The sequence below is a fragment of the Rhincodon typus genome, chromosome 7 (genome assembly GCF_021869965.1).
Source record: "Rhincodon typus isolate 14 chromosome 7, sRhiTyp1.1, whole genome shotgun sequence".
In the NCBI taxonomy this organism is placed as follows: domain Eukaryota; kingdom Metazoa; phylum Chordata; class Chondrichthyes; order Orectolobiformes; family Rhincodontidae; genus Rhincodon; species Rhincodon typus.
The window spans coordinates 62,158,502-62,179,293 of record NC_063338.1 but is presented as its reverse complement, the minus strand read 5'-3'; the positions used below and the strand labels follow the sequence as shown (position 1 = coordinate 62,179,293).

At 38.7% G+C, this 20,792-nt stretch overlaps 1 protein-coding gene across 1 annotated transcript in view; it reads left to right on the top strand.

Moving 5' to 3' along the window:
- Window positions 1–5,045: 5,045 nt before the first annotated feature.
- The window catches only part of cfap221 (cilia and flagella associated protein 221), a 202,526-nt gene continuing 186,779 nt past the window's right edge, over window positions 5,046–20,792 (top strand). Inside the window, exons 1-2 of the mRNA XM_048599324.1 lie at window positions 5,046–5,098; window positions 16,506–16,611. The gene's annotated coding sequence lies outside the window, so the exon portion shown is untranslated. The remainder of the gene's footprint in view (window positions 5,099–16,505; window positions 16,612–20,792) is intronic.

The following is a 20,792-nucleotide window of genomic DNA, read 5'->3' as shown; positions in this document are numbered from 1 at the left end:
AGTGACCAGAGAACATGTCTTATATAAAATGGACATTGCTGAGTATTAATTTTGAATAACAGGAAGATGTTTCATGACTTAGCAATTAATTAGCCAGAAGGGTAACTTTTCCCTAGTAAGGATATTTATGCCATTTGGGAGACAACACAGGATCACGAAATTACATGACTGAAGAAGTCAAATTCCACTTTATGAACGAGTATTCTGGGTTTATTTGTGATGCTTGGAAGACTCATATTCCATAACTTTGTCTACTATTATATTGAAACCATAAATGTATCCATCTTTAATATTAAAATCACCAATGTAAACTTAATGTTCAAATAGGGTTGTCATTACTGGGTTTTGAATTCACTAACACAAATCCTTTTTCTGGATGTATGATCACCTGGTTAGATGATGATTGCCTGTAATTTGCAAATATTCTTGCTTTTTCTTTGTAAAGTTAGGCCACATATGCTAAAAAAAAATCTTGTAACTACTCTGGGTGGAAAACCTTCATATCTAGAACATGGCAAAACAGTTAAAATATCCAATGAAGCATTAAAGTTCTGAAGACTTACAGCTAAACAGTTATATTAATTGAAAAGATACAAATCAAAATAATTTCTTGTACAACTTAAGAGTTCTATCACTAACATTTCTAGATTTTTAAATGAAACCTGTGTTGAATATTTAATTCCATATTTATTCTGAAAACTGTAAAAAATAACTTTTATCTTTTAAAATAAATAACCTTTTAAACAATGGAATGGTGTCTGGTCTTCTTGATAAACTGGAAAGAAATTGATTCGTATTTACTCAGTCAATCCATTTAGCAAATGAAACCAAAACCAAAAAGGTCAAGGAAATCTATTGGGACATGCCATGATGGATAGTACAAATCTCAGTCTGTATATTAAAAATTTGTGGTTAGTTTTACAGAATCAGAGAATTGTTACTGTGCAGAAAGATGTCATTCGGGCCATTGTGTCTGCATTGGCTGTCTGGATATTTTCAGCTAGTGCCAATCTCCTGTCTTTTATCTGTAACCCTTCACATTATTTCTATTTAAGTAATCATTCAATGCCCTTTTAATTCTCCAGTTGAACCTGCCTCCATCACACTTCCAGGCAGCACCTTTCTAATTACTCACTGTGTGAAAAAGATTTTTCTCACCTCACATCTGCTTCTTTAGCAAAACATTTTAAACCTGTTCCCTTTGGTTTTTGATTTGTTTATCAATGGGAACAATTTCTCCCAGCCACTTTGTCTGGGCTCCTCATGATTTTGAAAAATTCCATCAAATCTCTCTGCTTTTTCCTCTCCAAGGAAAACAGTCCCACCTTCTCGAATCTTTCCTCATAACTGGTGACTTATCACTGGAACCATTCACATTAGCCTCCTCCACATTATAGGGTCATAGTATCATAGAGTAATACAGCATGGAAGCAGGCCCTTCGGCCCAAACTGACCTGTGCTGACCCTGGTGCCCACTCAGCAAGTTCCAATTGCCCACATTTGGTCCATAACCCTCTAAACCCTTCACATCCATACACCTTTCCAGATGTCTTTTTAAATGTTACTATTGTATCTGCCTCAACCACTTTCTCTAGCAGCCCATTCCATATACACACCATTCTCTGTGTGAAGAAGTTGCCCCTCAGTTCCTTCTTAAATTTTTCCCCTCTCACTTTAAACCTGTCTCTAGTTTTCAATTCCCCATCCTTGGGAAAAAGACTATATGCATTCATCCTATCTATGCCCCTCATGACTTTGTACACCTCAACCATGTCACCCCTCATTCTCCTACATTCCAAGGAATAAAATCCTATCCTGTCCAACCTCTCCCTATAACTCAGGCCTACTAGTCCTGGCAACATCCTCGTAAATCTTTGCACACAATTTAACTATGTCGTTCCTATAACGATGACCAAATCTGTACACAATACTCCAAGTGCGGCCTCACCAACAACTTATACAACTGTAAGATAACATCCCAACTCCTATACTCAATGCCTCGACTGATGAAGGCCAGCATGCCAAATGCTTTCTTCACCACCCTGTCCACCTGTGATGCCATTTTCAACAAACTATTTACATGTACTCCTAGGTCCCCCTGTTCCACAACACTCCTCAGGACCTTACCATTTACTGTATAAGTCCTACCTTGACTTTCCAAAGTGCAACATCTCAAACTTAGCTGTATTGAATTGCATTTTCCAATCCTCAGCTTACTTCTCCGTCTGATCAAGATCCCTCTGTAATTTCTGATAACCTTCTTCGCTATCAACGATACCTCATAATTTCATCCGCACACTTACTAATCATGCCTTGTACATTCAGATGCAGATCATTTATGTAAATAAAAAATAACAATTATCTCCAATGCATTCAAATCCTTTCTATACTGTGGCAACCATTACTGTTCACAATATTCCAGTTGAGGTCTAACCAGTGTCTTGTGTAACTTCAAATCACCTCCCTGCTCGTGTACTCTATGCCTGTACTTATGAAGCCTAAAATACTGAGGAAGGGTCATGCAACCCTAAATGTTAACATTGATTTCTCTCCACAGATGCTGCCAGACCTGCTGAGCTTTTCCAGCAATTTCTACTTTTGTCTCTAAAAGTACTGAATGCCATATTAATGGCTTTCTCACTGCCAGTCCTGTCATCTTTAATGACATACTTACTCACGTCTCTCCATTCCTACACACCCTTAGAATAGTAACCTCTTTTTAATATTTTCTCTCCATGGTTTTTGTCCTAAAGTACATCTCCTCTCACCTCTCTGCACAGAACTTCAACTACCACCATTTGCCCATTTCTATGATGTGTCAATGTCCTTTTAAAATTCTGCACTGCCTTCCTCACAGATTACAGTTCTCCCAAGTATTGTCTCACCCACAAACTTTAAAATTGTCTGTTCTACACCAAGGTCTAGATCCTTTCTATGTATCAGGAAATCCAAGGATCTCAATATTGACCCTGGGGAAATCCACAACATATCTTCCTTCAAACTGACAAGTTCCAACTAATCATTTGTAGTGATTGGAACCAGGTGGATCTTGTTGACTATGAGATCTTTGTTTGGGATTGTTAACCTGTGCCAATCAGGAAGCTCTGGCTGACCAAGACAAACAGGGGATTTAGAATCTCCTCAGTTCAGGGGGACTGACTCTGAGCTGGCTGGCCATGGCCAGTGTACTGTGCACAAGTAAATAAAGGGTGACTTGGTGACAGGATACCGGCCTCTGTACAATTATTTCACCATTACTTTGTTTCCTATCCCTCAGCCAATTTTACATAGTGTCCCTACAGTATAGAAACAGACCATTCAGCCCAACAAGTTTACACTGACCCTCCAAACAGCATCTCACTCAGACCCATCCCCCTACCTTATAACTCTGCATTTCCAAAGGCTAACGCACTACACATTCCTGAACAGTGAATCCTGGATATCAAGATACTTGTTAAAACTCATTCAAAAACATTATAGACATATTCTATTTTTATTACACTAATAGATTTCCCATGGTATAGCTTGTAGTTATCTAGAGGTTGTAGAGTTTTACAATGGTGAGGGGGAGGGCCCTACTAATTTCTGACAGAATTAGTTTCTCCTTTTCTCACCGGAGCCAATGCGCTTCCTTCCTTTTTTCTGTCCACAAAGTCAGATTTTTTAAAAACTCACTGTATCCAAAAGCGATAACATTTTTATTCCCTTTCCCATTTTTCCTCTATTAATTCCATTATTCTCACCTCAACAATTTTCTTTTATTATTGATTGATTTATTGTCACATGTACCTAAGTACAGTGAAAAACTTTGTTTGCAAGCAGTGCAGGCAGATCATAGTCAGCAAGGACATACAGATCATAGGGTGGAAAAATAACTTGGACAGAGTGAGGCATACAGGTTACACTGCATGGGACGTGTGATAGGCAAGATCAACATTAACTAGGTCAACATTATTTGAAGTTAGAGAGTCCATTCATCAGTCTTCTTCCTGCTCCCCCCTCCCCGCACCCCCCCCCCCCCCCAACTCAGTCTATGGGCACCAGCCTTTGTGATTTCCTACTGAGAGAAATCAATAGTTTATTCATCAAGAGGACTCCAATGCATGGACATTCCATTTTCATTGTCATTTCGATCTGTGCTTCTCCCACTTATTTGCACTCTTCCTCCTTCTCCCTGGCAGATACAGTTTCCTTATCATCAAGTATTTGTTGTTTTGTCTCCCACCCTTTCTTCTCCCACTCCTGATCGTACCGTCATGTGGAAGACTGCTCAGAATCAGCAGAGTTACCCAAATTTTAAAAAAAATGGAGCTGGGCCACAAAACTAGCAAGAAGAAATTGAGAAGGAAAACAGCTCAGAGAAAAGCACAATAATTGAATAAGTACATAATACAGAGGAAAAGTCATTCTGCATCTTGCATTGTAATTTTAGCTGCAGTGGGTCTGGCAACTGAGTCCACTCTGGTCAGAATCTTCAGTAATATTCTGCCCCTACAGTAAATAATACTCTATCTCTCCTTGGTCTCCTGGAATATTGTCAGAAATCACACGACACCAAGTTATAGTCCAACAGGTTTATTTGAAGACACAAGCTTTGGAGTCTTGAATATTGAGTACTTTGTTCGCTATCCCCAAAGATAATTACAGCATCTTGCAGAACCTTTCTCTCTGGTGTTCTTTATGGATTTCTGGCCTTTGAATCTGCATCACGTCCTGCCTACAATAGCACAAAATTCATCTGTTGTGAGTTTTTTTTTGATGTATGTCCAGATCTGTCAAACTTGACAGGTTTGAGTCTAAAATGCAGTTGATTTCGCTTCGCGGCCCCAGCCGGTATCGGAGCTGTGGAATATAATGAGAGTCTCCCTGTGAATGTCTGGGGAAAGGGAAGCAGCTCTCTCCGGGGTGAAGGAACAGCACTGCTGGCCAGTTTGCAGGAGCCACGAGCAAACCTCCAAGCCCCAGCACCAAAGAGTTGCCGGGCTCGAGTCACTTGACCGGAAGCAGCTGTTTGTTTTGGAGACTCTGTTGCCATGGTAACAGGGCTTTCGCGGAGGAGGGAAGGGGCCGGAGCCATTTGGTGATTCGCTGCATGTGGGTGAGTGAAATCAAAGGGCAAAAAAAATAACAGTGTTACAAGGAATCGCCGAGCTGCTCCCCATAATCAGCTTCAGGGTTAAGCTGGCAGCACAGAGAGAGATAGTAGGAACGAGAAGCTGCTTTTACTTTTCCCCTCCCCTGTACTCCATACAGCTTCACCCTCTGGGTGCAGACACTGCCCGCCCTGAGATGCTCACCGGTGATTTCAATGGTATTTCTTCAGGAAGGATATTCTCTCCCTTCCTCCCTTTGGGCATGTGGCAATGCCATGTTTGCTCCCTCACTGCCAACCCCTTTGACAGCTGACATTGGGGCAAACAAATGGTAGCACCAAAGGAAGCAGAAGAGAGATAAATACTGTTTCATTAAACATACTCACCCCGCACCCACACCATCCACTCAGCATCAATGGAGTGGGCAAAAACAAAGTATGTCCTCAGAACAGAGGAAGGGTCACCGGACCCGAAACGTTAACTCTGTTTTCTCCTTCACAGATGCTGCCAAACCTGCTGAGCTTTTCCAGCAACTTTGTTTTTGTTCCTGATTTACAGCATCCGCAGTTCTTTTGGTTTTTATCAATGGAGTGGATACTGCTCTCCCAATGGAAGCCCAGCGCTAGTCCTTCCCCGCAGCCGAGGGGAGGTGGTCTTTCATTCTCCAACCTCAGTTCTTTAATTGACGCAAGTGGCAAGAAAATCGAAAACAGGAACAAGTTATTAGGGTCTGCAACAACTGCACTGAGGACGGCTGATAATAAACAAAATAAACTCCAACCTCCCACGACTGCACCATCCACACACGGACGTATCGGATGTAATTAATATGCATTTATCAATGGTGCGAATGTACTATCGTTTGGAGGGACAACTTATGCGATCCTGTAATACTCGCCTTTCTTATTAGTAAATCTAAATTTGCACGACAGCGCCGATTAATTATAAATGTGATTGTGTCAGCAAAGTTCTGTGTGATTTTTCAGAACACAGTTAGAACTATTATAGATTGTAATTGTAAATGGATCACATTCAAGTGTAAAACTTCAAGCATAGTTTATTGGTTTCAAAGAATTGACAAGCTTTCTCAGTACAAAAGAATCCTTAACCAATTTTTCAGGTTGGGCGAAAGACAACGACGGAGAAAGCCGAGAAATCGCCTCAGTTTTGATGTTTTTTTTACGCGGAAAGAGAACTTATTATGTAGCTAGGGGATTTAGCAGCAAAAAGGCAGTAGTGTTCAAGTGTATGAGGGAGAGGGACAAGCAATTACTGGACAGAAAATTAATAAATTAAATCCATCCACAATTTGAATGGGAAATTCCTGGACTCAGTGTGTCCCAAGGAATCTGAAGAACTACGAATGAAACAGGTGCACGCAAGTCAACACCGGAAGGAAATAAGTGAAAAGTCTGGTATTACCAGCATTGGATTGGATATAATGTCAACAATGACGCTCTAGATCCCTTCAAACTCTAGGAGAAAACATGCAACCAACAGATTATCTGAATTTCTTTCAATCCTCTACTAAGATGATGCGGCAGTATGTATATTGTCAGGATTACACCAAAATATATCCTCAGAGGGGTCTGTGAACTAGTGAATTTGTAGAAACTGGTTGTCGCCCCCTTTTACAATTTCAGTGTTTCAATTTTTAAAAATGGCCAACAGTTATACTTTAAACAAGAAAAACAGTTTATTACACAACTGTTGCTGGCAGTTATTTCAATAAAATGTGGTAAAATGATTAGTTAAAATACAGATACAATGATATAAAGTAAGGAAGGGTGTAACTTTGAATGAAGGTGAAAATGAGATCAGTTTGCCCCACTTTTGCAGGTTGGCTTGTTTGAAGTTTCTCTTTCCAAAGTAAAGGGGTTGGAACTTTGTAGTCAGAATCAGCAGCTTTTGTGGCTTCTGTAGTCGAAGAGTTGATAGTTGCTCCCACAGATTGGCCATGCAGACTAAATCCTGGGATTGAGTGAAAGCTCCTTTGTTTCATTTTTATGGCTCTGAGTTGCCTGGTTCAGCACAGAAGTCCAAAATATCCTCCTCCTGTCTTCCTGTTGAGAAGCAGATAACGATTGCTCACAACCACATATTTATATAGGTCAAAACTGAAAATAACTTATCTTAAAACTATTGAATTATGGTTCCATAATATGTATTGGGCTTGGGACACAGACACATACTTTTGTTTTTAGTTGAGATAATTAGCCTTTTAACTGTCTCAGCTATTAACTTGGATGGTTTTTATACTGTCGAGTTTTAGGTGCGATAGGAAAAACCATTCACACTTCCAATTAAATCATTAAAAGGAGTGTCTGTTGAAAATGGTAATTAAATTTCAAAAGGGTGCATGTGGGGTTTTTTGAGATAAGTAATGTGTCAAGATAATCATGGGAGGTGTTAATCTACATATCAACTGGACAAGTCAGATGTAGATGAGGAATTCATAGAATGTTTTCAGGCTAGCTTCCAGGAACCACATGTTCTGGAGCCAAGCAGAAAGCATTCTATCCTGGGCCTGATTTTGTGTAATGAGAAAGGATTAATTATGTACTCTATAGTGAAGATTCCTCTAGGTAGCAGTGACTATAATATGATCAAATTGTGCATGCAGTTTGAGAAAAAAGAAAGTGGGTCTGAGACTATATTAAAAAGGAAAGGGACATTATGATAACATGGAAAAGAGAACTGGCTTAAGAGAATTGATATATTAAAGTTAAAAATTAGTTCAATAGATTTGAGGAGCAAGGATTTAAGGGAATATTTCAGAATACGTTTCCAATACATTCCAAAGCAGAAGAAAAAAGTTCAGATGGACAATGTAAAGACTGTATCTTTCTATATTTCTTTTTTAAAATTGTTTTTGGAATGGGAATGGGATTACTTTACTTACCAAGGAGTATGGAAGGGATTGCAGTATGTTTTGAAATCAAGTTGCAAAAACTCGTTGTAAGTGGTCTTTACTTTGCTGCTTTGCTCAACATGTAAGGGAGGCTGGTTACAGATGGGCTGGCACCAGGAGGTGTGTACAAAATGAGATTCAGTCAGCAACAAGTGGTTGATAACTTTGTTGGGTTGTGAGCAGCTGTGGCTGACAAAGGCAATCTGCCTACCATAAATATGTGGTTGGCTCCTAGGAGCTGAACAGTTTGTGGACACGAATGATATTGCCATAAGCCTTCATAGCTTTGAAAAGGGAGGTTGTGTGTCTTTCTGCAGTCGGGTTATTTGTCAATAGATCATAGCTGTTAGCCTGCAGCTAGAATATATTTAGAATAAATAATGATTATTATTAAATACGGGAACCTGGTTCGGGTTTTCTGTTTACCTGTATCTAAACAGATGTGTAAGTTAGGAAATTCTGTGTATTTTTCAAAATTATTAACTTTTGTGATGATTTCAGGAATAGATTGGTTTGGTTCTCAGTGTGTTATCCCAGCAAAATGTGACAACAATCCCAACATCTGTGGTTAACAAGAAATGTTAATGATATTATCAAGATAATCAAAAGAAAACAATTGTGGAAAGGAAGGTGCAGGCCAGAAGATTGGATGGAAAGTCAGAAGCAGCAAACAATGACCTAAAAACTAATAAAGAAGGAAAAATTAGAGTTCAAAAGAAAGTTAGCCAGCAATACAGAAATAGATAGTTACAATTTCTACACATATTTAAAGAAGAAAAAATTAACAAAGCAAGCTTTAGTCCTAGTCAAAGTGAGGTTGGAGACTTAGTCATGGAAATGAACGCACCAGTCTTCACTATAGAGCATAAAAATAATAGCCCAGAACAGTGATACATCAGGAAATGAAAGGGAGGGAGGAATTCAAGAAAATTATAGCCACCAGAGACATGGTAGAGAGTAAATTATTACAGTTTTAGGCTGACATGTGTGCAGGTACTGATGGACTTGATCCTGATGTCTTAAAATAAGTGGCTAGTGAGATATTTTATGTACTTGTTTTAATTTTCCAATATTCCCCAGATTTGGTGTGATCTGATTAGATTGAAAGACAGTGAATGTAACACGCTTATTCAAAAAAGGAGGGAGACAGTAAACAGGAAACTATGTGCTAGTTAGCTTAAAATCTGTCATAGGGAGATTGTTAGTAGCTATTATTAAAGCGACAATACATGGCACTTGGACACATATGTTCAAAGGAATCAGTCGAGTCAACATAGTTTTGTGAAAGGTAAATCTTGTTTGATCAATCTGTTGGAGTTCTTTGAGGATGTAACACATACTATGGATAAAGTGGAAACTGATGGATGTGCTGTGCTTAGGTTTCTAGAAGGCATTTGATCGCAAAGGTTATTGCAGAAAATAAAATCTCATGATAGAGGCTGTGGCATTTTGGCATGAAGAGTGCTTGGCTAACAGGAAGTGGAAAATAGGCATAAATGGGTCTTTTTCAGGTAGCTAAAATGAAATATTTTAAAAACATACATAGAAAACATATGATAACTAATTATAAATATTTTACTACTTTATCTTTTTAACTCATTTTTAACCAATTCAGGATTTATCTTATTTGCATAAATATATCAAATAATAACGAAACACTTATTATATTCCTTGCAAAGAATTTCAGTTTGTCTCTCTTGGGTGTTATGGATACATTAATTTAGCCCAACGAACTTCCAGGTCATTCAACTTCGACAACCTGGAAAGGGATATGTTATTTTTGGTACAAAAATGTACAGAAATATATACATTTTTTATTAGATACAATGACAAGAAACTTGCATTGTACCATAAAGAAAGATTATGTTGCAAATTTAAATTTAAAAAGTTTTTAAAAAAATCACACAATAGAATGAATAAGGTCACTCACTGGACAAACTATATTCTGATTGAACGTCATATGGTAGAATTTCATTGAATTAGAAGTGAAGTGAGAGAATGACACTTTAATAAAGTATAAATATGTTCCAATGATAAGAAAACCAAGTTCAGAAATGGGTTATTGGCATTATGTTTAACTGACCCACAAATTGGCTGGTTAGAACATTTCCTTGTTCAGGATATGACAGTATAATAGAGTCATATATGAACTGGAGGAGACCATTCAGACCATCAAGTTTACACCAGCACTCTGAGCAATCCCATCTATACCATTGCCTACTGTATCCTCATAGCTCTGCAAGTTTATTTCTTGGAAGTAAGTTCCAGATCAATATCACTTGCTACATAAAAAATTGCTCCTCTCATTACCCCTGCTTCTCTTGACCACAATCTTAAATCTGTATCCCCCACTTGTTGTACCATCAGCTAATGAGAACAAATTTTCTGTGTCCACCTTATCTAAACCTATCATAATTTTGCACACTTCGAACAAACCTCTTGTAATCTCCTTTGCTCCCAGGAGAACAATTTGTGCTACTAGTACTCAAGCTTGTAGTTGAAAGTTCTGCATCCCTGGAACCATTCTGATAAATCAGCTCTGCACCCTCTCAAGTACATTCAGTTTGATTGGCACACATGGTTGGGCTTGATTGAGATATCAATTGGATTGTTTGACAGTATACCTAAAGGAATGATTTATTTAGAGAAAGTTTAGCTGCATTAATGCAAGATTTTAGATGCTCTTTTTTGCTTGGTGTTCTGTAGAATAGAAGATACTGGCTTCTGGACAAGAAATAAATCCCAAATTAGTTAAAAACAAGTTAAAAGATAAAGTAATTAAATATTAAAATAAATTATAATAAATAAGTAAAAATATTCATGTAACTAGCCTAAAGAAAGATAAATTGACAGGATCTGATGGAATACATTTAAGCAACCTGAGGAATGTAGCAAGGGTCCTAGAAGTGACATTTCAGAGTTGTGATGCTAGGGAATGTTGGCAGAAGTCATTGCAATATCTAATTGTAAACAGACAAAAGCAACTAATTTATGGAAAGAGCCATATAAAATAAAGGGTAATGTCACTGGACTAGTAATCCAGAACCTCCAGTTGACGTGGGTTTGAATCCCACCTTGGCAAATGGTGAAAATTTGAATTCAATAATAAATAAATAAATAGATAGATAAATAAATAACTATCTAAAGATGACAATGTAGTTGTTAATAAAAAACCTATCTGGTTCACTAAGTCATTTAGAGAAGAAAATCTGCCATCCTGGCCTACATATGACTCCAGACCCACAGCAATGTGGTTCACTCTTAACAATTAGGATTAAGCAATAAATATTGGCCCACATCCCATGAACAAATTAAATCAAAAGTCAAGTTGTGATGATTCTGAATTGATGTAAAATTCTAATAAAACCACAGTCAAAATATTGTGTGGATTTTGGCATTTTTTTTTAATAGAATCCCTACAGTGTGGAAACAGACCCAGATAGCACAGCACAGCTTCACTAAGATGTTGAGTGCTATAAATACAAATATCCACAAAGAAAATTTGAAGAAGGAATACTTGAAAAGCACATTTCTTTGCAAGCAAACAGATAATGGAGTGAATGAATAGGATTGCTTAAATTATGATGGGATCAGACAAAGTGGATTGAAAATGTTATGGAGGGGATGTTGACACCTCTCTGATAATTAAAACTGAACCCCCAGAAAAGTTCACCACACCTTGTAATCTGTTAAAGGAAACGTGAAAAGTGGTATAACCTGCCTGTCACCTCCCAACCTATTACAAAGAAAAAGTGAAATAAAATGAACTCCTGACAATCACTCTACAATCAACAAGTAACTATTTATTTATCTAACTCTAACAGTTAACAAATTAACAGAACTACAAACACACTGAACAATTCCCCCTTAACTACTAACTATTCCTGAATAAAACAAAATTCTAATAGTATGCTGTTCCAAAAGATATATATATATATCCCATTTATATAAACCAAGTTAATTTAAAAAAAACTCTCAAAATTACAGGTAAGATAAGTCTTCTGGAATGTTAGTTATATTCTCTGCTGTCGTCCAGTCAGGAATGCCTTCCTCTGTTGAATTCTTGTGTCAGGAATATTAGCTAAAAGTGCCATAGTACCTTAATTTAGATGGTGCTTACTCTGAGAGCTTAGAGATTTCTTTGAGAGCCAGTGAGTTTCTCTTCAGATGGCAGTTCTCTCTCATCCTGATGTTCAAATAACCTCTTCATTTATACCCTTGATGACCGATTGATTTCTTAGAACAGGATTGGCCCTAGGTTGTCAAAGCCATCAGATTTAAATTTAATTGGTTTTTTAGTTTCTAAGTGTCTGGTTTAAATTAATTGGTTGATATTGAAACTGGTTGCCTTGCTAACAATACAAGACTACTGCCCATGTTTCCATCAGCCTTTTGATACAATGTTTCACTTTCTGGGGCTCTCTGTGCACCTGCACATTTTCTTTAAATTTCCACGCCTAGAATAAACATATCATCTTTTAAAGGGACCAAACACTCTTCCCCCTATCATTTTACAAGCATCAAATCCTAGTGCCCTGCCTTCCAATCCACAAGGACTATACCAACTTCACAACAAAATCATTTTTTTCATAAGGGCTCAGAGATCTAGAATTGGGGATGTCCGTGTGTAGTGAGTTACTCAGGAAAATGAGCGAAGAAGACTTTACCTACAAAAGTTGTGATCAGGAAAGATGGAATCGGCGAGAGGTCAGGGTTGGGGGGATTCAAGGAAAGATCATAATCATAGACAGGGAGAAGAGACCAGAGTTAGAGGAAAAGAGAGATTGTGGCATATGCTAGGGGAGGGCTGGGGGCAAGGTGCCAAGTTAGTGGTTAGGAAAAAGGGAGACCCTGGATGGAGGGAAGCAAGATTGTGGTCAGATTGGAAGAAAGATCAAGGATAAGGAGAGGAGAAAAATAATGGTCTGGAAGGGCAGATGGTTGCAGGCAGGCAAGGAGGTGAGTTAGTTGTCAAGAGGAAGAGAGAGCCTGGAAGTGGGGGTCTTGGAGGGGGGGAGAGATATCGGATCGAGGCGGGGGTAAACAAGTGAGATTGTGGTTGGTAGTTAACTAAGATAATGTTTGAAAGGAAGAAAAGGTAATGAGGTGAAGATTGTGGTTAGGTTGGCTTGTGAACATGGGGTGACTTTGTGGCAAGATATCATGGTTAAAGTAGATAGCCTGGAAATGTTGCGTCAGAGTTTGCTGGGAAAGATTGCACAAAATTAAAGAAGATTGAAAACACAGGAGGGCTGTGGAGGTAGGAGGGCAGAGCAGTCTGGGAAGAGATTATGTTCATGGGTAACAATTGCCATTGGGAATCAATAGAATTAATGTTACAGTAGAATAACAGCATGTTATTCTAGTCATTTAGTTTGTCTCCAGTGCCACCTTATTTTTAATATTTTGTAATTATCTCTCTGCCTCACTTATTTGGATTATAGGTCATCCCTTTGCTGGTTATTCAGCTGTTGACACATTACTCACTGTCTAACACTCTTGGTCACCTGCAGAGATTTATCATTTAACACTTCACTCAGACCAGTTGTATGATCTCTCTCTGCTTATAAACTATGGGTTTGTGTGCTCTGCTCTCTTACTGCACCTGATGAGAGGGTTACGCTCCTAAATCTTGTGTAATTTCAAACCTGTTGGACTATAACCTGGTGTCATGTGACTTCTGACTAGATTCTCCTGTAAGAGGAGATATCTCTCTACTTCTGCCCTGTGCCTGAAGATAACATAGGTTTCAGTCAAGGCACCTCTACTTGTGTAAACACAATGGAGGCAGGTGTAGCCAGTCTAACCTTTACTCATGAGATAATCCTTTCCTTCTGTAACCTTCCCTGTCACTGTCAATCATTTCCCATAATAGCACCTTTCCCTTTGGCCCTGACTGTATTCTTTGATTTACCCCATCTTTCCAAATTTGATCCTTGTCCCCATTGTTTTGTTTAAAATCCTGCTTAGTTATGTAGTTGTCAAGAACAGCTGCAGCACAGTCAGGTGGAGACAGTCCCTTCTGTACAGATACCTCTTTCCCCAGTACTAGTGCCACTGCCCTAGAAGGCAGAACCCACTTCTCCCACATCATTATTTCAGCCAGGAATTAATCTCTCTAATATGATTTGGCCTATGCCAATTTTTAAGTGGCTCAGGTAATACTGTAGGGTGTTGCATTTGTGGGTCAACTTCGTAATTTGGTGCCTAGTTCTTCATACTGATTATGTAGAACACCCTCCCTTGTCTTACCTATGTTGTTCTACCTGAATTGATTACATCAATTGTGTCCTCACCTTTCCACTGTATGTTCCTCTCCATCCCCGAGCAGATGTGCCAAACCCTGTCTAGATTCATGATGTTTGGTGCAGAGAACAGTATCAATCCCCCTCATTAGACTTTTACTTTTCTGAAATTCATTCAGTAGATGTGAGATTCGTTGGCTGGGTCAGGATTTATAGTTTATCTCTAGTTGCTGTTGAGAAGGTGGTGAGCTCCCTCTTGAATTACCATAGTCCATTTGCTGTATGTGGACCCACATGTCATTAGGGAGGGAGTTATAGGAATTCGATCCAGTGACACTGAAAGAACAATGACATATTTCCAAGTCAGGATGGTGAACGGCTTAGAAGGGAACTTGCAGCTGATGGTGTTTCTACGTATCTGCTGCCCTTGCCCTTCTAGATGTTAATATTTGTGGATCCATGTCCTGAATAGTGCTAAGCTTCTTGTGTTCAAATTGAACTCATCCAGGCAATTTCATTACACCCCTGACTTGTGCCTTCTAGATGGCGGACAGACTTTGGGTGGCCAGAAGGTAAGTTAGTCATTGCACAATTTCTAGCCTCAATCTGCTCATAGCCACAGTACTTGTATGGTTAGTCCAATTCAATTTATGGTCAGTGGTAACTATAGAACCTGAATAGTGAAGGATTCAATAATAATGATACCATTGAATGTCAAGGGGTGATGATTAGATTCTGTCCTGTTGGAGCTGGCCATTGCCTGGTACTTGTTTAGCACAAATGTTACTTGCTGCCTGTCAGCCCTAAACTGGATATTATTATAAAGCAGAGGTTGACTCTCCTCTGAGAATTAACGCCAAAACCCCCAAAGAGGAGCACCTTGCCCTATAATCTGTAAAAGGAGTGTGAAAAGTGGTGCAACCTACTTTTCAGCAACTTCTAGTGGTAAAATAAAATAAATCCCTAGCACTCACTTTACAATCAACAAGTAACAATTTATTTATCTAACTCTAACAGTGAACAAATTAACTGAACTATTAACAAACCAAATAAATCCTTCCGAACTATTAACTATTCCCAAATAAAACAAGATTCTAATGGTATGCTGCTCCAATAAATATAAATCCCACTCATATAAAATAAAAAAAAACATAGAATTTAGACTCTTGAAATTATAGCCAGGTTACCTGTCTTTTGGAATGTCCTGTGCCTTCTCTGTTGAATGTTCTGTCAGGAATGCCTTCTCTGTTGATTCTTCTGTCAGGAATATTAACTAGCTTTGCCATTGGTACCTTTAATATTTAGATGGTGCTTTCTCTAAGGCATAGAGGAGGCTGTGAGCCAGTGTTTCCCTCTTGAGAGCTGAGGGCTTTTACCTCTGGTGGATGATAGTTAGCTCTTACAGATGGCAGTTAGCTCTCTGCTCTTTGTCCAACTTCCCCCTTCTTTTATACCCTTGATGACATATCAATTTCTTACAATAGGATTGGTCTTACATTGTCAAAGCCATCAGATTTAAATTTAGAGATAGTAGGAACTGCAAATGCTGGAGAATCTGAGATAACAAGGTGTAGAGCTGGATAACACAAAGGGTCTAGGCCCAAAACATCAGCTTTCCTGCTCCTCTGCTTAGCCTGCTGTGTTCATCCAGCTCTACACCTTGTTATCTCAGATTTAAATTTAATTGGTTTTTAGTATCTAAATGCCTGATTCAAATTGATTGACTCAGTTCAAAACTTGTCTTGGTAACAAAACAAAACTGCTGCTTGGCTTGCTGACTGTATGGCCTTTCGATACAAATGTTTCAATTCGAGTGCTGTCTGTGTACTTGCAAGTCTTTGAGATGCTGCCCACAAACACCCATCTTTAAGCAGAGGAAAAACACATCATCTTTTAAAGGGACCATGCAATGCTCCTCTCCCTCCCCCTAGCATTTTACAAATACCAAATTCTAACTTCCTGCCTCCCAATCCACAAACACTCTACCCAACTTCGCAACAATATTGTCTAGGATTTGTTGCATTTGGGTAAGAATTGCTTCCATATTATTCAGTACCTTACTACCATTACTTTGCTTCTTATTCCACCCTTTTGAATAGCTTCCCTTACCATGGTGCCACAGTGAGTTTGCTCATCCATCTTACAGCCCTCACACTCATTCAGAAAGTTGAAAGAATCTTAATCCTGTTGAACTATTGCAAAGGTTGAGGCTTCCACACTCCTGATCTCTGTGTTCCCTTACCACCTCTCTTTCAGTCACACTGTCCTGTCCCTGAACATTGGCTGAATCGGATGACCCATTGGCTGAATCGGATGACCCCAGTCTAAGAGATGAGGCTGCCTTTTGATACAATGAATCAAGGTACTTACTGCCTGCCTAATGTATCAGTGTATAAAATTCAGCCTCCAGCTCATAAATTCTGAGCTGGAGACTGCTGAAACTACAAACAGTTGCCACAGATGTGTTTGTTCTGAACTAAACTGACATCTGGGAACTACCATGTGCTGCAACAATGTCACATCAGCTATCCTGTAATTCTTAATGTGTTCTAAGAAACTGCTTAATGTGTTCTAAGAAACTGCTTAATAATTTTAATTGAGTTTATATTTAGATATGTTTTTGTATGACTTATTAATTCATGATCCGTAGCTATCCTATGTTGAACCTTAGGAATAGAATAGACTGCAGTCACTTACCAGAAACTCACCAAGTGACTGGCTTTTTCTCCTGTACCAGAATAAGTTTAGATTTCTGACACTAAAAGTGAATAGGAAAAGTAAAAGCAACAGAACATCTCTTTCCTTGCCACCCCTTAAATCACTTAGCATATTAGCTCTGACACTCTATTGTAAATCGTGCACAAGAAACTCAAGGATAGATGAAGACTATGGTTTGAAGGGAGAGCTATTGTGCTTGTTGCAAGGAGGGGTTTGTGATAGGCGAGTGCGAAAAGTTGTGGTCAGCATGGAATAAAGAGATCATGGTCAACTGTACTCCCTCAAAATTGCATGAGTGTATAGCCAAGCACAATTGGGATTGTGCTGCACAGGGCCAGAAAGCCACACACGTGTAGCATTTCCTTTAAGAAGCTCGTATTGATGGTAGAGTATCAATCTCAACTGGACCACATAATGTGACTTGTACATGGCAAACTCAACTTGGAGGGAACATGGATAGTCAGTGGGGTGCATGTTACCGGGAAAATGCAATTAGTTGAATGCCAATCTATTTTTGTCAGAAGGTATCCTTGAAATATTCAAATTTATTACACTTAAATGAATAAAATCATTTTCTATTTGTACATGCCTGTAAAAACCCACAGACCAGAGACTGATCAGCACTTCTGCCAGCCAGGCACTAGGTTCTTGTGCAGACTTGGGTCACAGAGTTTGGTATTCTGCCAATTTAGGCCATGTTTGGAGTTGGTGGAAAATCTGCATCCAGCAAGCCTGCAGGAGTTGGTGTTAGTGATTAAAAGCTTACTGAAAATTTATGTATTCTGTAATATATTTTGTAGATATAGCTTTAAAGTAACATAGTTGATAAAACTAAAATATTAGAGGAAACGATGTCCGGAGATACTTCTCTGTATGGTTACAATACAGCACATGTGCTTTCAGCCTATTTTCTAGACATTCAAGCAAAATCCCATCCAAATTATATTTGGAGTACTCTAGAGATGGCATTCATGCAGTTCAAAACAATAAATATTTAACATGATTGAAGAACTTAAATGCAACAAACCATAGCAAGCATTAAAACAAAATACTATATATATATCATTGTACTGTCTTAATGAAGAGTTGAAAAATGTAATCTTTGTGAGACAACACATATTAAACTGCTCTTAACTCTTGAGTTCTAGGTGTAACTCTGGTGTTCAGTAATTCCATACATTCTGTGAATTTTCAGTTTTTTAATCAGCAGTTATTGGACGGCTGGAATGCAATGGTCAGGAATAGAGATTATGTTATTAAATTATTGTGACACCAAGGAATACTTGTTATGATATTTTTGGGGAGCACTGAAGGAGACAAGTGCAGGAGGGTGATGGTGATCAGATAGCCTGTAATGCAGGTAGAGCACGTTAATTCAATATGGCCCATCACGTTTGCAGTCGTTAATTGAGCATTTTAAATAGGTGCCAGTCTCCCACCTTTTCCTCTGTAACCTTGCACATTGTGTTTATTTAAAGATTAATTCAAGGTTCTCTTGAATACCTCCAGCACATTTCTGGGTGTTGCATTCCAGACTTTAATTACTCGTGTGATTTTTTTTTTCCTCACCATGCATTAGTTTCTTTTGCAAAACAATTGAAAACTACATTTTCTAGTTCTCGATCTTTTTATGAGTGGGAATAATTTCTGCCTATCCACTCTTCCTAGACCTCTCATGGAAAACCTCCATCAAATCTCTTCTCAACATTCTCCTCTCCAAAGATAACAGTCCCAACTGTTTTCTGAAGAAGGGTCCTGACCTGAAACATCAGCTTTCCTGCTCCTCTGATGCTGCCTGGCCTGCTGCGTTCCTCCAGCTCCACACTTTGTTATCTCTGACTCCAGCATCTGCAGTTCTTGTTATCTCAGTCCCAACTTCTCCAATGTTTTCTCATAACTGAAGTGACTCATCCCTGGAACCATTCTCATAAACCTCTTCTGTACCCTCTACATTCAACCCCTGCATTCACACTATTCCTACAGTGTGGTGCGCAAAACTGTGTACAGTACTCCAGGTACGTTCTAAGAAGTGACTTATCATCATCAGTCATTATCATCTCCCTGCCCTTGTAACATTAGGAACTCATTTCAATTTTTTTTTCCTCAGTTGGGAGCCAGCCAGATTTGGACCACTGTTAAAGGTAGGATTTTTCCAGGAGTTGGCAATGGATCATTGTAGACAGATATATCGTTGTATTTTAGCTTCAGGTTGGGGTGATGCACTCCTGCTCCTCCTGGTCCATATGCAGTATTGGAAATGTACTTGGCTGCTGGATCAGCCAATATTGCCAATGCTCCCAAATCCTTAGGAAACAGAATTAAATGCAACAGTCTGTTCAAAAATGAAGGAACACAGCCTCGTATTCATGTTAAATTACTGATGACCCTCCTGAGGGCAGATTAGATTCCCAAGCCGCAACATTTGTCAGTTAAATTTGAAGTGGGCGAAAGTGCTGGCAATTTTTATGATTTAACATCACCACTCTTCCTTTCATTCTGGAGGAGTTGCTGCCTGTTGATTTATGAATACTGCAATAAAGATTGTTGTGCAGCAATAAAATAATATAGTCGATTGGCACAAACATAAAAGTAGTAGAGTACAAAATGTCATCTATTATTAAAAGCTGTTCAAAGTGTGGAATAGAAAATATGAAATATGGAACATGTAAAATGCCAAATAAGAGAATTTAGTAAACCGACAGAGGAAGTAAGAGAATAAAATAGCACTTTGCTGTTATGTATCTTAGAAATGTTATTGTTCGTGAAGATTTGTGAGTCATCTCAGCAGCAACAATAGCGTCAGGAAATTATTCATCAGTTTTAAGTAGAATAAGCTTTGTAAAGATAGCTGATCAATTATAAATAGTTAGAAAAAGCAATTGAAGTCTCTCAGCTAAAACTATTTTAATGATTTTGATGGCCCAGACTTTCTAGTCAGTATCAATGTTAAGTCAGTGCCACTGCCAGCAAAGATTTGGTGATTTCAGTCTTTTCTGTGGAAGACTGATGAATGTAGAAGAAGACAGACAAAGAGACAATACACCGCCTTCTTAGAACATTAAGAGTTGTATACCAGTGTTGATTTTTGAGGGTTATTTTCACAGTTACCTAATACTGACAACTTTTAGAAATTTTCTGACACTTTCTTGAGTTTGTTAAGAAGCAGCAGTTTAAATATGATACATTAGGTAAAGAGATAAAGGAAGTATTTAATATTGACAATTGGCGATGGTTCACTGATTCCAGAGGACAAATAAGTTGTTGGTTTCATTAAAATTTGGTGGGCAGTATCCTGCTCTGTAGACAAGGTGTGAGGAAACTCTTCCAAAGTCTTCCTCCTCTTCTTCTGGTCTATCTTCCATCGAGAGAAAGCAGTTTTCTCAGGACTACACAATGAGGACTGCTGCCTGGAGGGTCTGCCTGATGATGACTGCTCATGAGGACAATTTCCCTTCCTCCACTACTCCTGAACACTTGTTAGACCATATTTCTAGGAACATGTAAATTACGCTATGTCAACTAATTGTCTGGACCCCTTTGACCAATGACCATGCACAGCAATTTAAGACATCGAATGACTGTTGTTCCCTTGCCAGCTTTCATCATTGCTCATTGTCTGTGATATATTGCAGTTGTGAAGATACTATGGCACTAAGAGATGTATTTTGTCCTTTTTTCATGAAGAGAGGTGTAGAGCAGTCTGCTCCCAGCCAATAAAGTAAACAGCTTGTAAACCCTTGGATCAGAGATAGTAGGAACTGCAGATGCTGGAGAATCTGAGATAACAAGGTGTAGAGCTGGATGAACACAGCAGGCCAAGCAGCA